General features: G+C 43.2%; 1 long non-coding RNA gene across 8 annotated transcripts; it reads left to right on the top strand.

Annotated features, from left to right (window-relative positions):
• The first annotated feature begins 1,938 nt into the window (after positions 1-1,938).
• LOC119322516 lies at positions 1,939-8,379 on the top strand. 8 transcript variants are annotated; one of them, XR_005155691.1, is made up of 8 exons: positions 1,939-2,499; positions 2,606-2,701; positions 3,061-3,127; positions 3,577-4,344; positions 5,189-5,255; positions 5,810-5,931; positions 6,657-6,987; positions 7,997-8,379. It is a non-coding gene; the product is annotated as an uncharacterized LOC119322516 (long non-coding RNA). The 8 variants fall into 8 exon arrangements; XR_005155690.1 differs by having other exon boundaries at positions 2,598-2,701; XR_005155694.1 differs by lacking the exon at positions 2,606-2,701.
• Positions 8,380-17,398: the final 9,019 nt, after the last annotated feature.

The raw sequence follows: 17,398 nt of genomic DNA, 5'->3' as shown, positions 1-17,398 counted from the left end.
TAAAAGATATTACTCATATAAATAGAACAACCATTATTATTTGATTTAAATGAATAATCGTCTCGCATCAAACAAGATCCAGATATAATGTTCATGCTCAACGTTGGCACCAAATAACAATTATTCAGGTCTAAAACTAATGCCGAGGGTAGATGTAGAGGTAGCGTGCTGACGTCGATCACGCCGACCTTGAAACCATTTCCCACGCGCATCATCACCTCGTCCTTAGCCAATCTTCGTTTAATCCATAGCCCCTATTTCGAGTTGCAAATATGAGCAATAGAACCAATATCAAATACCCAGGCGCTACTACGAGCATTCGTAAGGTACACATCAATAACATGTACATCAAATATACCTTTCACTTTGCCATCCTTCTTATCCGCCAAATACTTGGGGCAGTTCCACTTCCAGTGACCAGTCCCTTTGCAGTAAAAGCACTCAGTTTTAGGCTTAGGTCCAGACTTAGGTTTCTTCTCCTGAGCAGCAACTTTCTTGCCGTTCTTCTTGAAGTTCCCCTTCTTCCCTTTGCCCTTTTTCTTGAAACTAGTGGTCTTGTTGACCATCAACACTTGATGCTCCTTCTTGATTTCTACCTCCGCAGCCTTTAGCATTGCGAAGAGCTCGGGAATTGTCTTGTTCATCCCTTGCATATTATAGTTCATCATGAAGCCTTTATAGCTTGGTGGCAGTGATTGAAGAACTCTGTCAATGACACTATCATCAGGAAGATTAACTCCCAGCTGAGTCAAGTGGTTATGGCACCCAGACATTCTGAGTATGTGTTCACGGACATAACTATTCTCCTCCATTTTACAGCTATAGAACTTGTTGGAGACTTCATCTCTCTCAACTCGGGCATTTTCTTGAAATATTAACTTCAACTCTTGGAACATCTCATATGCTCCATGACGTTCAAAACATCTTTGAAGTCCGGATTCTAAGCCATAGAGCATGGCACACTGAACTATCGAGTAGTCATCAACACGCGTCTGACAGGCATTCACAATGTCTGCAGTTGCTGGCGCGGGTGGTACACCTAATGGTGCTTCCAGGACGTAATTCTTCTGTGTAGCAATGAGGATAATCCTCAAGTTATGGACCCAGTTCATGTAGTTGCTGCCATCATCTTTCAACTTAGCTTTCTCTAGGAATGCATTAAAATTCAAAGGAACGGTAGCACGTGCCATTGATCTACAATAACATAGACATGCAAAATAACTATCAGGACTAAGTTCATGATAATTAAAGTTCAATTAATCATATTACTTAAGAACTCCCACTTAGATAGACATCCCTCTAGTCATCTAAATGATCACGTGATCCAAATCAACTAAACCATGTCCGATCATCACGTGAGATGGAGTAGTTTTCAATGGTGAACATCACTATGTTGACCATATCTACTATATGATTCACGTTCGACCTTTCGGTCTTAGTGTTCCGAGGCCATATCTACATATGCTAGGCTCATCAAGTTTAACCCGAGTATTCTGCGTGTGCAAAACTGGCGTGCACACGGTTTTTTTTAACATAGAGCTTATCACACCCGGTCATCACATGGTGTCTCGGCACGACGAACTATAGCAACGGTGCATGCTCAAGGAGAACACTTATACCTTAAAATTTAGTAAGGGATTTAAAACAAAATAGAATCTAGCCAACTCACATAGACAGAGCTCCCCCGATCGCTTCCTTCGATGGTCGTTCAATCATGGTCAACATGGTCTTTTTTTCGTTCATGCTCATTGGATCTTCGATGCGGATTGACTTGTGCATTTTCACCGTGCGGTAGATCCTGGCCGGGGAATGACGTGTGGCCCTCGCGCTGGATCGGATTGGCTGGGTGCAAGTTTTTTGGGTGTGGGCGGCCGCATGGCGTGCACACGCGCGCCAAAACCCTAGCCGCCAACCTTTTTCGGGCCCACTCCGCCTCGTTCTCCTCCCCGCTCGCTCCTATCCTCCTCCATGCCGCCGCCCCCTTCCCCCCGCTCGCCTCTGCCGCCTCCTCTCCTTCCCCGCACCTCCGGCCTCCCCCCTCCTCCCTCCTCCTCCATCCTCTCTCATTTGTCATCACAGTAGACCATCTCCCGTCACTTAGGCCCCATGCCGGCGGCCGGGTCGGGATGGAGGCGTGGCAGGGGTTGGTGGATCGGCGGATGTGGGCGGGCTCTCATCGCTGCTCCATGACGGCGGCCAGTTCAATGGGTAGGGGTAGAAAGCCATGGTGAACTTGGGAGAGGAGGAAGGCGACGGTCCAGCCCGCGGCATCGGGCAGAGAGAGATGGGGGCGGCGGCGCTGGGAAAAGAGAGATGGTGGCGAAGGTGGCGGTGGCGCTGAGTAGAGAGAGCATGGCGTCGGCGGCAACAACAACTGGTCTCTCCTCTTCGTATCATCAATGAGGGTGTGGGCTACAGGAGCGCGAGGATTTGAAACCTCTTCCTCCATAATCTTGCCGAGGTGCTCCTGAACTCGACAAGGAGAGCAACCTGCATGAGGTTTGCACATTCCCTCGCCTCCCTCCATTGTTGATCTCCATCTTATCTCTTTCTGCACGGGGGGCTCGTCTTTACGTGGTTCTCAACCGCCGATTGAGATTTGGAGGGAGACTAGGAGACCCAGGCGAAAACGAGTGTGCTAGCGGAGGCTCTGGGGATGCAGGGTGATAGGGCCCAGTCTATGCTCCGGTTGTGTTGTTGGGTGAGCTTCTTCACCCTTCCGGTTGTGCTGTTGGTTCCAGTCTATGAGCAATTTTTTTGTTTATTACTGTCGACCAGATGCTTAGATCTAGCTAGGCTTCCATATAGAATTTTTTAAGCTTTTAAATTTGTTGTGTGCCTCGGATAAGTTACTACAAATGGGATTATTGTTCCTGCTCAGGAGATGCTCTCTGACCTGACTAGAGTCATAGAAAGATTTTTTGTTGCCATTCTTAGTTTGTTTGGTACCTTGCTCTTTCCTTGTCAAGAAAGGGATCAATTTGTCCTGGAGCTCCTGTCCCCTTTATAAAGGAGGTTTTTGTTCCTTTGCTTGATGTGTTTCCCTCCTTTCAATTGTAGGATTTTCAAGATGGGCCTTCCTATCCATAAGTTTGTCTTTATACTGCATATTAATTCACTCTTTTGGGTAGGTAACTAAACTCCTGTAACTTTACATAATCATTGAAGTTGTCTTTCCCAATCCAAGTTTTGCTTTACAACAACTTGATTGCTTGTGTATTTGTGTAGTTTTTTGCATATTCGTACAGCTCTGAATGTTGTTCCGTTCCTTGATAAATACATCGCTCTACAGGGTTGATTAAAGAAGTTAACTCTTCTTCATAGCAGTTTTTCAAATGCCCTGATGGGATGACCCTAAACATGGATAGTTTAACTTGGTATATCAGCTCAAACAACTGATCCGCAAAATGGAGTTCCATTGGTCCTAACTGTTGTTCTAAATACTTCAAAAAGAAAAAAAAGTGCTATACTAAATAAACTATCTGCTCTATTATTTTTATTTTTAGTCTTGCTTCCATCCATCTATTTATAGTACCCTGGGTAGCTACAACAGTGATGCTCTTTCTTTCTCTATAGGGAAGCTTCAGATGGGATTTAGAGAAGGAAAAGGAGACCCGTGCGAAATCGAGCGTCCTGGTGTTGGGACTCATGATCCGCACTTGTTGTCTAAATGCAGTACATGCGCATTGTAGTGATAATGTTGTTAACTGTCCCTGTATATTCCTTAGTTAGGTGTCTAATAAACCAAGAATTTGACACTTGTCAGTAAGTTCAGTATATCATCGTCTACTTAGACAAAATACATCATGGTCAAACAATACAAATATTTCACAGGTAGAAAAAACATACAAATATTAATTTTCAGTAAAATCATGAAATGTTCAGATATATCAATGCTTTCACCTCACTTGTCATGCTATTATGAACTATATTTGTAGTTTAATTGCTATATCAGAATCAAAGTAACCCATTCGGCGCTTGACTGTATCTTAGCATGCTTATTGTGTACATTCCTTATGTCATTTTTACAGATAAATTCATTTGTGTCAAGTATCGCTTTTTGCTGTATGGACATGACAAGTTGTCATACATTGGCCTGTTAAATTTATTGGGTGCCAAGTTCACTTGCCATATTCTCAATTTTGTTTCTTCTGATTTTGGTGTTGGTGTGTGTATTGTTAGTGAAAATATGCTCATAGTTTTTTTAAATATGTGTACGCCATTAACTGATGTCATTGTGTTTTCAAGGGGTATATGAACCAGAAATGATGTGGTATACTTGGTTATTTGAACATGAAGGTCAACCGCGGGGTGGCGCGACATGGCGTGGCCTTAGCCAATTAGGTGTCCTCTCTTTTTGCCTGTTGCTTCCTCTGGAACTCTTATTTTGTTTGGCTTATGAAGGCACATTCATCCTGCAAGTACAATCATGATTAAGAGTTAGAACGCCCTGCTCAGCGGTTTATTTCCATACATTGATTGCTATTTTTTATGCCTTATATACTATGCCTTATCACACAATAGTTTGGTAAAGAAAGAGGAACTCACTCCTAAATTTGCACTAATTATATATTTATGTCACTATTAATAATTTGTATTTGCTTTATCTTCTCTCATGAGTGTGTCGAGTTCCTTTCTCAATATGCTTAGATGCTTGTGCAACAGCAGAAGTAATGGTTTTAGAAGTATTTTTTCGCACAGGAATTACTAATCTTTTGTGAGTTTTGGAATCTATTGCAGTTATTTGGAACTTTGTATTATTCACTTCTTGATTAAGGGAGAAGCATGGAATCAACATGAATATCAAGTCAGATCTTACTCATGTTGATTAATGTAGTTAGATGGGTTGTTATATATGCATGAAGTTCATGTTGGAATGGATACTGACATCGATTTTCTCATTGTAATTTCATGTTCTAGATTAGTCTAGGAAAAGGGTATATTACACAAAGTTATTTAGGAAATGGTGCATTCATTCTTTGACCTTACGCACCTCCCATTTACCGTGCCAGTATTTGTAGTACAATTTTTTAACCAGAAAGTCCAGCCCCATTTCCAGTTTTAATAGCCTTATTTTGTGATAAAAAGAGAATTTAGGGCAATGATAATACTGTACAGATTGGTGATGTAATTATGTCATGCTCTACTGCTCTCTAATTATTTTACATTGTCTTTTCCTTCATTGCAGTAAGCCAAGGTGGAGGTTGGGAAACAAAGAACTTGCCCAACTGTGGAAATGGGCAGAACTAAACCATGTATGTTTTAGCTAGAACTTCCCGCTATTATCCTATTTGAAGGAGCAACAATGCATTAAGCGCAAAAAATACGTCAGTTAGGCCTTTTTTGTCTTACTGTCCAATTTTACTTCTATATACAAATGTTAAAAGAGTCTGAGTGGGGACACTCTATTCGAAAAGGAATTTTGTACAGTTTTTCTGCAAGTTACTACCTCATTAGTGGACTGGCCTACATAGTATTCATAAAAATTAATCATCCAATTCCCTGTATGTGTCCTTGGTCACATTTTTTGTCTGTTCAATTTTTGGAAACCCACATCTTATTTGAATTGAAACTGCTGACTGCTTTGACTGATCCTGACCGAGTCCACACACCATCACTTACAGAATATTGGAAGCCACTTGCAGAAGATTAAACTCTTTACCTTTTCTTTCATAGTTACTCCCTCCGTCCCAAAATAAGTGACTCAACTTTGTACTAGATTTAGTACAAAGTTAGTACAAAGTTGAATCACTTATTTTGGGACGGAGGGAGTACTTTGCACCAATGGTTCTAATACTGAGTTTTCAAGGTAAACTTGAAGATGGACACATCTGCCGGAGTGACGGCGGCCATGGGAGCCGGAAGATCACAAGAGATCGACCTTTTGGGTGGTCTAATACTTCCTATATGGGCACATAGAAAAGCCACTACGTAAGTAGTTCAGTCTTTTCTTTAAAAGCTGCTTTCTCTTACTACATAACCAGGCTCAATTCATACGTATGTAAATTTTACATCATACTTCTTCCCTTCCCAAAACAAGGGTATTATTTCTCTCCTTCTTGAATCAGTGTTTCAGACCTTTTCGAGTTCAGAATCTCACCTGCAGCACATCAATTGTCTGTAAATAAATGTAACATGAATCACTCTCCAACATCCTTGAAACTTGAGCTTCGACGAATATGAAGGTCTTTGTGTTGGCATACACTCCTTTATTCCAAATGGTGCTGATATAAAAACACCATCAGAGATTCCATGTGTACCATGTATGTCCATAAAAACAGCATCGATATATCAGCATACTAATGTGCTGATCTAAAAATGTTTTTTTCTAAGTGACGGTTTCGAGTCGGCAAAAATACAGTGTATGTCCATAATGTGATGGCAACTGAGTAGCCATGTGTACAGGGAAGGCATCAGTCTATATCGAAAAACACCAGCGATTTTATCCTAATTGTTAATGAAATTGTTGTTTATTGCTTCATATTACCAATTGCACCTGCTTACAGATATCCTTAAGTTTACTACCTCATGTCCTTAGAAGCATCAGTTTGTCCTTATTTTTTGTATGCTCTATTTCATCTAAATTGCGTACATCCATTTCCAACAGAACTAGGGGAGTCCGTATAAATTAGATATGTTCCTTTTCTTCTCAACAGGTGTCTATTATGAGCACTGCAATTTAGACATGAAAAGAATGGTACTGGAGTTTGCCTATCTATCATGATTTTTAAGTTCTGCTTAGTTGATAGCCTCACGTAATGTGCCTCCATGGATGGAGCTTTCCGGGTCTGCCTTGTTGAATGTTCTACCATGGATGGAGCTTTTGCTGATACCCTTTCTGAATAGCTGATATTTATTGTACCTCACCTTCGCTCCTGGTTGGCGGGGAACCCCTCCTGGTTGAGCCCCTAGCCCCCACCTTGGTAGCTGCCTGGAGAGGAGGATAGCTCGAGGACAACTCCCAATGTGCCGAGGAGATGGGAACATGTGAGCTTCTTTGTTTCTTTCTTCCTTCTTTCCTCATCTTCCCAACCTACAATTTGTTTTCTAATTTCTCTACAAGTTTTTCATGGGGTATTTTAGGCTATAGCTTGATTTGGCACTATCGTGAAGTGGGGTAATTTTCCATATTGATATGGTTGGTATGCACATCCCACTAAGAAGCAAGGCGCAATAAAAGCTCATTTTCCATTTTGCAAAGGTTCCTTTTAGTAACTGATGCGTCCATGTTGATGCAGCTACAACTATGGTAATGCGGGTTATACTGCAGGGTCCATGATGCCTTTCTAAGTAATTTTACCGCAGATTTTGTAGGGTGTTGTGTTGCTTAGCAAACTTTACTCCAGTATATGCAACTTTTAGAGTTCTAATTCGTCTGTGTTATAACAGATTTGGTTTGATCAATTCAAATTTCTTATTTAGGCATGTATACACAAATTGAAGGGTGTATTAGCGCTTAGGAAACTTGCTTTTAGTATGCATTATTTTCAAGCTTCAAGGCGTATTATTATTCATTTTTATGTTAGTTGTCTGTACTTGGCCTACATTTTTGTTTTCAAATAGTTCTGCCTCTCAATTTGATATTTCTATTTGCTTTTGCTTAGTAATATGATGTATTGTTTTCTTGCTCTAGGCCTACTTGTGTTCAAGGTTCAGTTGATTGTGTTTCTTAAGGGTGTTTTTTAATGGCATCAACATGTGGCACTAATTCCATTCTGCATTGTACTGTGATTTTTCCAAGCAACACCATTATGGCAATTTTTTGCTCCATTTTAAGTTTCACTTGGATCACTAGCCTACTTGTTCTCACCTCATCATCATGGCCTTTCTTAAGGGTGTTCGGGCATTTTTGTCCTTCTGTAAATTAGTGGCATTAAATTAGTGGTCTTCTATTCGTGTTGCGAACCCCAATATGGCATCTCACCATTCCCCATGATCCACATGTTAACTGCGGATTTATTTAATGATAATAGGATATCAATTGCCTTTTCTTCAGGATAAGCCGACACCTAATAAGGATCAGGAGAACAACAGATATGCTAAGAGACAACCTTTTGGGGTTAAGGATATAAACAACAACATGGCTTATGAGGCCGAAGAGAGCTCGAGTGGCGTCTTTTGGTTCTTGAAGACCTGCACGTTCCTGGTGGAGTAGAGCAAAATAATTTGGAGGCTTTAAAGCTACTGCACTTCATGTAGTTAGGATCAATTCTTTGTTTTAGTTTGAAATATTCCCCATTTCCTCCTATTTGATTGATTCATCTGATGGACATTTTGTCAGGCAAATAAACAAAAGGCATATGTATTGTTACGAGTGAAGCCATCCATACTCCCATGTGGAATTCAAGAAATAAAGAAATGTTATTGTTCTTCTACTAATTGTTTGCTTGGCCAAATGTATTGTAAATGATTTATTATTGTTCAACATATAGAGAAATGTTATTGTTCTTCATTGTAGTGGATGATATCTATCCCAATTATTGAGGTGATGGAAGTACTACTGAGGAGTTTTGTCTTTGACTGAATGAAGCTGTCAAGGAAGAAGGAATAGGTGTTGAGGAAGAAGGGATAAATAAATCGCTTGATTCATGGGCCGAACTAGCTGCCATACGACTGCTTGGAAATATACATGTGTCTAAGAGACACATGAATACTTTTTTTTTCAAACACACAAAAACAAAGTTGATAGAAACACTACTCTTTTGAAATGTGTTTTTAATACATATTTCATAATAGGCATATCTACACCTAGGAGCACCAAAACCATCTCTTCTTAACTGGTTTAATACATGGTGTTTAGTATACATATATTCTTAGGTTTCTCATCTTTTTCCCTCTTTTTTTGCAGGAAAAATATGCATGGCCAGGTTTCTCATCATGATAACCATGTTTCCAAACTTGCTACAAAAATACAACCATGCCAACTTTACTCTCTCATCATAGTGCCCATATTTTCAAATTGAACCTATTCATATTATGCAAAATTTCCCTTTTCCCAGACTATTATTTGACAACATAATAAACATGTTTAAAAAATAGCATGATTTAGTTGAAGGTTCTTGCAGTATGAAACTATTTTCATCGACAACATGTCTTCAGCAGGTCTCTGCGCCATTTGGCGCAACGGGTCAACTAGTTATCTTATAATGCTACCATCGTACTAAACAAAATAAGATACATAAAAGATAAACATCACATGAAATCAAAATATGTGACATGATATGGCCATCATCATCTTGTGCTCATGATCTCCATCACTGAAGCATCGTCATCATCTCCATCGTCACCGGCGCGACACCTTGATCTTCATCGTAGCACTATTGTCGTCTGCTTCTACGACTATCGCTATCGCTTAGTGATAAAGTAAAACAATTACATGGCGATTGCACTGCATACAATAAAGCGACAACCATATGGCTCCTACCAGTTGCTGATAACTTTGTTACAAAACATGATCATCTCATACAACAATTTATATCACATCATGTCTTGACCATATCACATCACAGCAAGCCCGGCAAAAACAAGTTAGACGTCCTCTACTTTGTTGTTGCAAGTTTTACGTGGTTGCTATGGGCTTCTAGTAAGAACCGTTCTTACCTACACATCAAAATCACAACGATTTTTCGTCAAGTGTGTTGTTTTAACCTTCAACAAGGACCGGTCGTAGTCAAACTCGATTCAACTAAAGTTGGATAAACTGACACCCGCCAGCCACCTATGTGCAAAAGCACGTCGGTAGAACCAGTCTCACGAACGCGGTCATGTAATGTCGGTCCGGGCCGTTTCATCCAACAATACCGCCGAATCAAAGTAAGACGTTGGTGGTAAGCAGTATGACTATTATCACCCACAACTCTTTGTGTTCTACTCGTGCATATAACATCTACGCATAGACCTGGCTCTGATACCACTGTTGGGGAATCCGGTAATTTCAAAATTTTCCTACGATCATGCAAGATCTATCTAGGATATGCATAGCAATGAGAGGGAAGAGTGTGTCCATGTACCCTCGGAGACCGAAAGCGGAAGCGCTTAGTAACGCGGTTGATGTAGTCAAACTTCTTTGCGATCCAACCGATCCAAGTACCGAACGTACGGCACCTCCGCGTTTTGCACACGTTCAACTCGTTGACGTCCCTCGTTCTCTTGATCCAATTGAGGACGAGGGTGAGTTCCGGCAGCATGACGGCGTGACGATGGTGATGTTGATGTTACCGGTGCAGGGCTTCGCCTAAGCACTACAATGGTATGATTGAGGTGTGTAACTGTGGAGGGGGGCACCGCACACGGTTAAGAGAAACTTGTGTGTCCTAGGGTGCCCCCCTGCCCCCGTATATAAAGGAGGGAGGGGGAGGCCAGCTGTCCCTAGGGGGCGCGCCCAAGAGGAGGAGTCCTACTAGGGACACTATGTTTTGTCTATGTATTCACACCTTCAGAGACACTTGTAGAGCATCTTTATAATCACCCATTTACGTTGTGACGTTTGATAGCACACAAAGTGTTCCTCCGATATCCGGGAGTTGCATAATCTCATAGTCCGAGGAACATGTATAAGTCATGAAGAAAGCAGTAGCAATGAAACTATAACGATCATAATGCTAAGCTAACGGATGGGTCTTGTCCATCACATCATTCTCCTAGTGATGTGATCCCGTTCATCTAATGACAACACATGTCTATGGTTAGGAAACATAACCATCTTTGATTAACCAGCTAGTCAAGTAGAGCCATACTAGGGACACTATGTTTTTTCTATGTATTCACACAATGGTCTCTTGATTATCAATACAATGGTCTCTTGGAGATCCATATGATGTAAGTCTTTTTGCGGTGTGTTTGTTGGGATCCGATGAACTTTGAGTTTATGATCAGATCTGAGTTTTTATCCATGAAAGTTATTTGAGTCTCCTTTGATCTCTCATATGCATGATTGATTATAGCCTCGTATTTCTTCTCCGATATTTGGGTTTTGTTTGGCCAACTTGATCTATTTATCTTGCAATGGGAAGAGGTGCTTTGTGATGGGTTTGATCTTATGGTGCTTGATCCCAGTGACAGAAAGGGAAACGACATGTATGTATCATAGCTATTAAGGATAACAAGATGGGGTCTATTTCTACATAAATAGATCTTGTCTACATCATGTCATCGTTCTTATTGCATTACTCCGTTTTCCATGAACTTAGTACACTAGATGCATGCTCGATAGCGGTCGATGTGTGGAGTAATAGTAGTAGATGCAGGCAGGAGTCGGTCTACTAATCTTGGACGTGATGCCTATATAATTATCATTGCCTGGATATCGTCATGATTATTTGAAGTTCTATCAATTGCCCAACAATAATTTTTTTCCCACCGTTTGCTATTTTTCTCGAGAGAAGCCACTAGTGAAACCTACGGCCCCAGGTCTCTTTTCATCATATTTGTCTTTGCGATCTATTTTCCTTTGCATTTATTTTCAGATCTGTTAAACCAAAAATACGAAGATACCTTGCTGCAATTTATTTGTTCAGCAATCTATTTATCCTATCTACCAATTTTATCTCACGTTATTTGCCTATCTTGAGGCGTCGTACCCGAAAGGGATTGACAACCCCTTTAACACATTGGGTTGCGAGTATTTGTTATTTGTGTGCAGGGGCTATTTACGTGGTGTGAGGAGGTTCTCCTACTGGTTCGATAACCTTGGTCTCATCACTGAGGGAAATACCTATCATCGCTATACTGCATCATCCCTTACTCTTTGGGGAAATACCGATGTAGTTCTAGCAGACATCAGTGTCGTACGTTTGGTATTCGATCGGTGGATTGCGAAGAAAGTTCGACTACATCAACCGCATTGTGAAATGCTTCCGCTTACGGTCTACGAGGTTATGTAGACACACTCCCCCCCTCGTTGCTATGCATCTCCTATATAGATCTTTCGTGAGCGTAGGATTTTTTTTGAAATTGCATGCTACGTTCCCCAACAAATGATGAGGAGTTGTTATTATAACTAGTGAACAAGTTGTTATATGATGTCTCATGGACAAAAATGATGGCGATAAGGAGTTGTTATATGACAATGATGTATGATAAGTTACTAATGATATTAGATGATGATGATGAATTATTATATCATTGGGTGAAAGAACCGCGAATTAGATTCAAGTGGATGTATCCAAAGTGACCAAGTTGGATTAGCGTGCTAATCCAACTTGGCCACTTTGGATCCATCCACTTGAAACTAATCCGTGGTTCTTTGATACAATGATGTAATAACTCATTATGATGTAATAACTATCTCTAAATTGCTCGCTAATCCAACTTGGCCACTTTGGATCCATCCACTTGAAACTAATCCGTGGTTCTTTGACCCAATAATGCAATAACTTATTATGATGTAATAACTATCTCTAAATTGCTACTGTATGAAAACTTGTATAACGGTGTATGAATACGACATAAAATAAAAAAGAAATAGAATACTGCATAATAGTAGTAGCGCGGGGCAGAGAAGTGCTGCTAGTAACTACCAGAAGCGCGTTCTTGAAATAGCGCTACTGCTAAGTAGGTATAGGAGTAGTGCTGGCAAAAAAGCTACTGCTACACGTTAGTTGTAGCGCCTTATCAGTAGCGCGGTCCCCCGCACTACTACTAGCCAAAAACCAGCGCTATTGCTAGGCTTATCCCTAGTAGTGCGCTAGTTCGGTGAAGAGATGGTGATACAAATATAGTATCGATAATAGATATAGGTTTTTGTAATCTGAAAATATAAAAAATAGTAAGGTAGCAAGTAACAAAACAAAGTACATGGTATTGCAATGCTTGAAAACAAGGCTTAGGGTTCATACATTTACTACTGCAATCTCTCAACAGTGCTAACACAATTGAATCATATAACAATCCCTCAAAGTGTGACAAAGAATTACTCCAAAGTTCTTATCTAGAGGAGAACATAAGATGAAATTGTTTGTAGGGTACAAAATCACCTCAAAGTTATCTTTTCTGATCAATCTATTGAGCTATTCCTATAAGTGTCACAAACAACCCTAGAGTTCATACTAAAATAACACCATATGATACGCATCAACCAACTCTAATGTCACCTAGATACTCCAATGTCACCACAAGTATCCGTGAGTCAATTATACGATACACATCAAACAATTTCAAATTCATAATATTCAATCCAATAGAAAGAACTTTACAGAGTGCCCCAAGATTTCTACTAGAGAAAGTAGGACGAAAACATGCAGCAACCCCTATGCATAGATTACCCTAATGTCACCTCGGGAATCCACGGATTGAGTTCCAAAACCAACATCAATTGAATCAATAGAATACCCCATTGTCACCACGGGTATTCATATGCAAGACATACATCAAGTGTTCTCAAATCCATAAAAGTATTCAATCCAATAATAGTGAAACCTCAAAGGTAAAAACACAATGCATAACAACAATATAGAGAGGGAAAACACCATATGATCCAACTATATTAACAAAGCTCACGGTACATCAAGATCGTGCCAATCAAGAACACGAGAGAGAGAGAGAGAGAGAGAGAGAGAGAGAGAGAGATCAAACACATAGCTACTGGTACAAACCCTCAGCCCCGAGGATGAACTACTCCCTTTTCTTCATGGAGGCCGTCGGGATGATGAAGACAGCCAACGGTGATGATTTATCCCTTCGGCAGGGTGCCGGAATTGGGTCTCGATTGGGTTTTCAAGACTACAGAGGCTTGCGGTGGCGGAACTTCTCATCTAGGATTCTTTTCGGGGGTTGGGGTATTTATAGGAATTTTTTGCCTCAATCTCGTGCCAAGGGGGACCACGAGGGAGCGACAAGCTCGGGGGCGCGCCCTAGGGGGCGTCCCCAGGCTTGTTGTGCCCTCGTGGCTCTCTTTGCCTGGCTCTGTGGGTCTCTTCTGGACCATAAAAAATCACCGTAAATTTTCAGCCCATTCCGAGAACTTCTATTTCTGCACAAAAAACAACACCACGATAGTTCAGCTGAAAACAACATCAGTCCCAGTTAGTTCCATTTAAATCAAAACAAAACCATATAAAGTTGTTGTAAACGTGGCATGAATACTTCATAAATTATGAATACGTTGGATATGTATCATATCACCAACTTCCGCAGAGCTTCTCTTGTCGACGCAGTATCCACTCTGAACGCCTAAGGGGAAACGGCAAGTGGATGGCAGGTCTCAATCCGATCCGAAGAAGACACTGTCTTAGAAACATCGGTGAAGGGCGTACATAGTGCCGTCGGGGATCAAGAGAGGACAGCGACGAGCACCGAAGGAGGACAATAAGGAAGCAACCAGGTCTCCAAACACCATGCCCCCAACGGAGGAATGACGTCGAGGACATCGCCATCATGCCGATCCAACACCGAATCGAGGCTTTCGGCCAGAGACAGGCACCGACTCCAAGAGAGCGAGGGACATGATGAACACGCCTTGACGACGCCTCCATGGAGGGGAATGACAACCATAGGTGCCACCGCCACCGGCCCAGCGATCGCTGTGCAAGACTTTCATTCGCATGTCGTACATCTCCACACCTCCAGGAACTTGGTGACAACGTCCAAGAAGCCTCACACCTCCATCGCCGTAACGCCAAGTCGATGAAGCCGCAAAGTTGAGGGACGGCGGCCGGCCACACACACGACAAGGGGGAAACACGACTACACCGCCAACTCCAAGCCTTGACGAAGAACCGCAGCCACCCCACTCCTCTGGTAATGTCTAGGACCGCCCACGATAGCTATCGCCCACTCCAAGGGACGGCCTTGCGACGGTCAGACCTGCCTCACCACGAAGAACTCCCACTCTAGCACCACCAAAAGCGCAGCGCCGCTCGCCACTCGGCACAGGAGTGATCGGCCGCTTGCTGCTTGCCAGAACTCTATTATGGCCGAGCCATCACAGCGTCATCACCCACCTGCCCCATAAGCTAACGCTGCTGCCTCTAGACAGCGTCGCCTCCACCAAATCAGACCACCGCACTGATGTCGTACCCCGCCAGACCCGCCGCTCCGCGCGCCTCCTGCGGTCCTACCAAGCACCAGCCACCTCCTTCTCACCCGGCCAGCTCGGATCTAGCACGGCCTGATCCCGCCATGATGAGATGTGCCACCGCAGCCTGCGCACACTGCCGTGACGCACCACGGCCGGGAAGTGAGCTGCGCCGCCCCGGTCCGCCATTCGTCTGCGTGCCCCTCCAGCCCATGGCGCGCCAGCCTCCGAAGTCCGCCGTCAGGTCGAAGAAGAGACTCCACACGCTCCCTCACTAGGAGATGCGATGCAGATCCCACCACCACCGGCTCCACGCGGGCTTTGCCTGGCATCGGCGGCTGGGGGCGGGAGGGGAGGGGGGATCAAAGATTGGTGGGTTCACGCACCCGATCGCCCCGGGGAGGAGGGAGGGGGGCATGGTGGGGATGTTTCTTTCCGGTGTCTTCTTCTCTTGCTGCATTGTGTTTGTCTGCCTTCCTGCGGCCTGCAGGTGTAGTATATTTTGGTCCAGCCTTGACGCTCTCTTCCCGCCCACACGTACGCGTCGCTGCATGAATGTATGCATACATAGAGCAGTACTAGTATATGGGCCTGGTATGTCGGCAAAGGTCGCGAGTGCCACTGGCCAGCGTGCCGATCGAGCGAGGCCGAGATAGTGCCTGTAACGCCATGGACACAGCGGTACGCGCCTATGTTGGGGAACGTAGTAATTTCAAAAAAATTCCTACGCACACGCAAGATCATGGTGATGGCATAGCAACGAGAGGGGAGAGTGTTATCCACATACCCTCGTAGACCGTAAGCGGAAGCGTTATGACAACGCGGTTGATGTAGTCGTACGTCTTCACGATCCGACCGATCCAAGTACCGAACATACGGCACCTCCGAGTTCAGCACACGTTCAGCTTGATGACAATCCCCGGACTCCGATCCAGCAAAGTGTCGGGATGAGTTCTGTCAGCACGACGGCGTGGTGACGATGATGATGCTCTACCGGCGCAGGGCTTCGCCTAAACTCCGCGATGATATGACCGAGGTGGAATATGGTGGAGGGGGGCACCGCACACGGCTAAGGAACGATCCGTAGATCAACTTGTGTGTCATGGGGTGCCCTCTGCCCCCGTATATAAAGGAGCAAGGGGGGAGGACGCCAGCCCTAGGAGGGGGCGCGCCAAGTGTGGAGTCCTACTAGGACTCCCTAGTCCTAGTAGGATTCCACCTCCCTTGTTGGAGTAGGAGAAGGGGAAAGAGAGGGAGAGGAAGAAGGAAAGGGGGGCTGCGCCCCTTGTCCAATTCGGACTAGAGGGGGGGGGGCGCAGGCCTCCTTCCTTTTGGCCTCTCTCCTCTATTCCCGTATGGCCCCATAAGGCCCATATACTCCCCGGCGAATTCCCGTAACTCTCCGGTACTTCGAAAAATACCCGAATCACTCGGAACCTTTCCGAACTCCGAATATAGTCGTCCAATATATCGATGTTTACGTCTTGACCACTTCGAGACTCCTCGTCATGTCCCCGATCTCATCCGGGACTCCAAACTCCTTCGGTACATCAAAACTCATAAACTCATAATATAACTGTCATCGAAACCTTAAGCGTGCGGACCCTACGGGTTCGAGAACTATGCATACATGACCTAGAACTATTCTCGGTCAATAACCAATAGCGGAACCTGGATGCTCATATTGGCTCCTACATATTCTACGAAGATCTTTATCGGTCAAACCGCATAACAACATACGTTGTTCCCTTTGTCATCGGTATGTTACTTGCCCGAGATTTGATCGTCGGTATCCAATACCTAGTTCAATCTCATTACCGGCAAGTCTCTTTACTCGTTACATAATGCATCATCCCGCAACTAACTTATTAGTCACATTGCTTGCAAGGCTTATAGTGATGTGCATTACCGAGAGGGCCCAGAGATACCTCTCCGACAATCGGAGTGACAAAACCTAATCTTGAAATACGCCAACCCAACATGTACCTTTGGAGACACCTGTAGTACTCCTTTATAATCACCCAGTTATGTTGTGACGTTTGGTAGCACCCAAAGTGTTCCTCCGGTAAACGGGAGTTGCATAATCTCATAGTTATAGGAACATGTATAAGTCATGAAGAAAGCAATAGCCACATACTAAACGATCAAGTGCTAAGCTAACGGAATGGGTCAAGTTAATCACATCATTCTTCTAATGATGTGATCCCGTTAATCAAATGACAACTCATTTGCCCATGGCTAGGAAACATAACCATCTTTGATAAACGAGCTAGTCAAGTAGAGGCATACTAGTGACACTATGTTTGTCTATGTATTCACACATGTATTATGTTTTCGGTTAATACAATCCTAGCATGAATAATAAACATTTATCATGATATAAGG

The sequence above is a fragment of the Triticum dicoccoides genome, chromosome 6B (assembly GCF_002162155.2).
Source record: "Triticum dicoccoides isolate Atlit2015 ecotype Zavitan chromosome 6B, WEW_v2.0, whole genome shotgun sequence".
Lineage (NCBI taxonomy): Eukaryota > Viridiplantae > Streptophyta > Magnoliopsida > Poales > Poaceae > Triticum > Triticum dicoccoides.
Note: the sequence above shows the minus strand (reverse complement) of the source record. Positions and strands in the feature narration are given on the sequence as shown.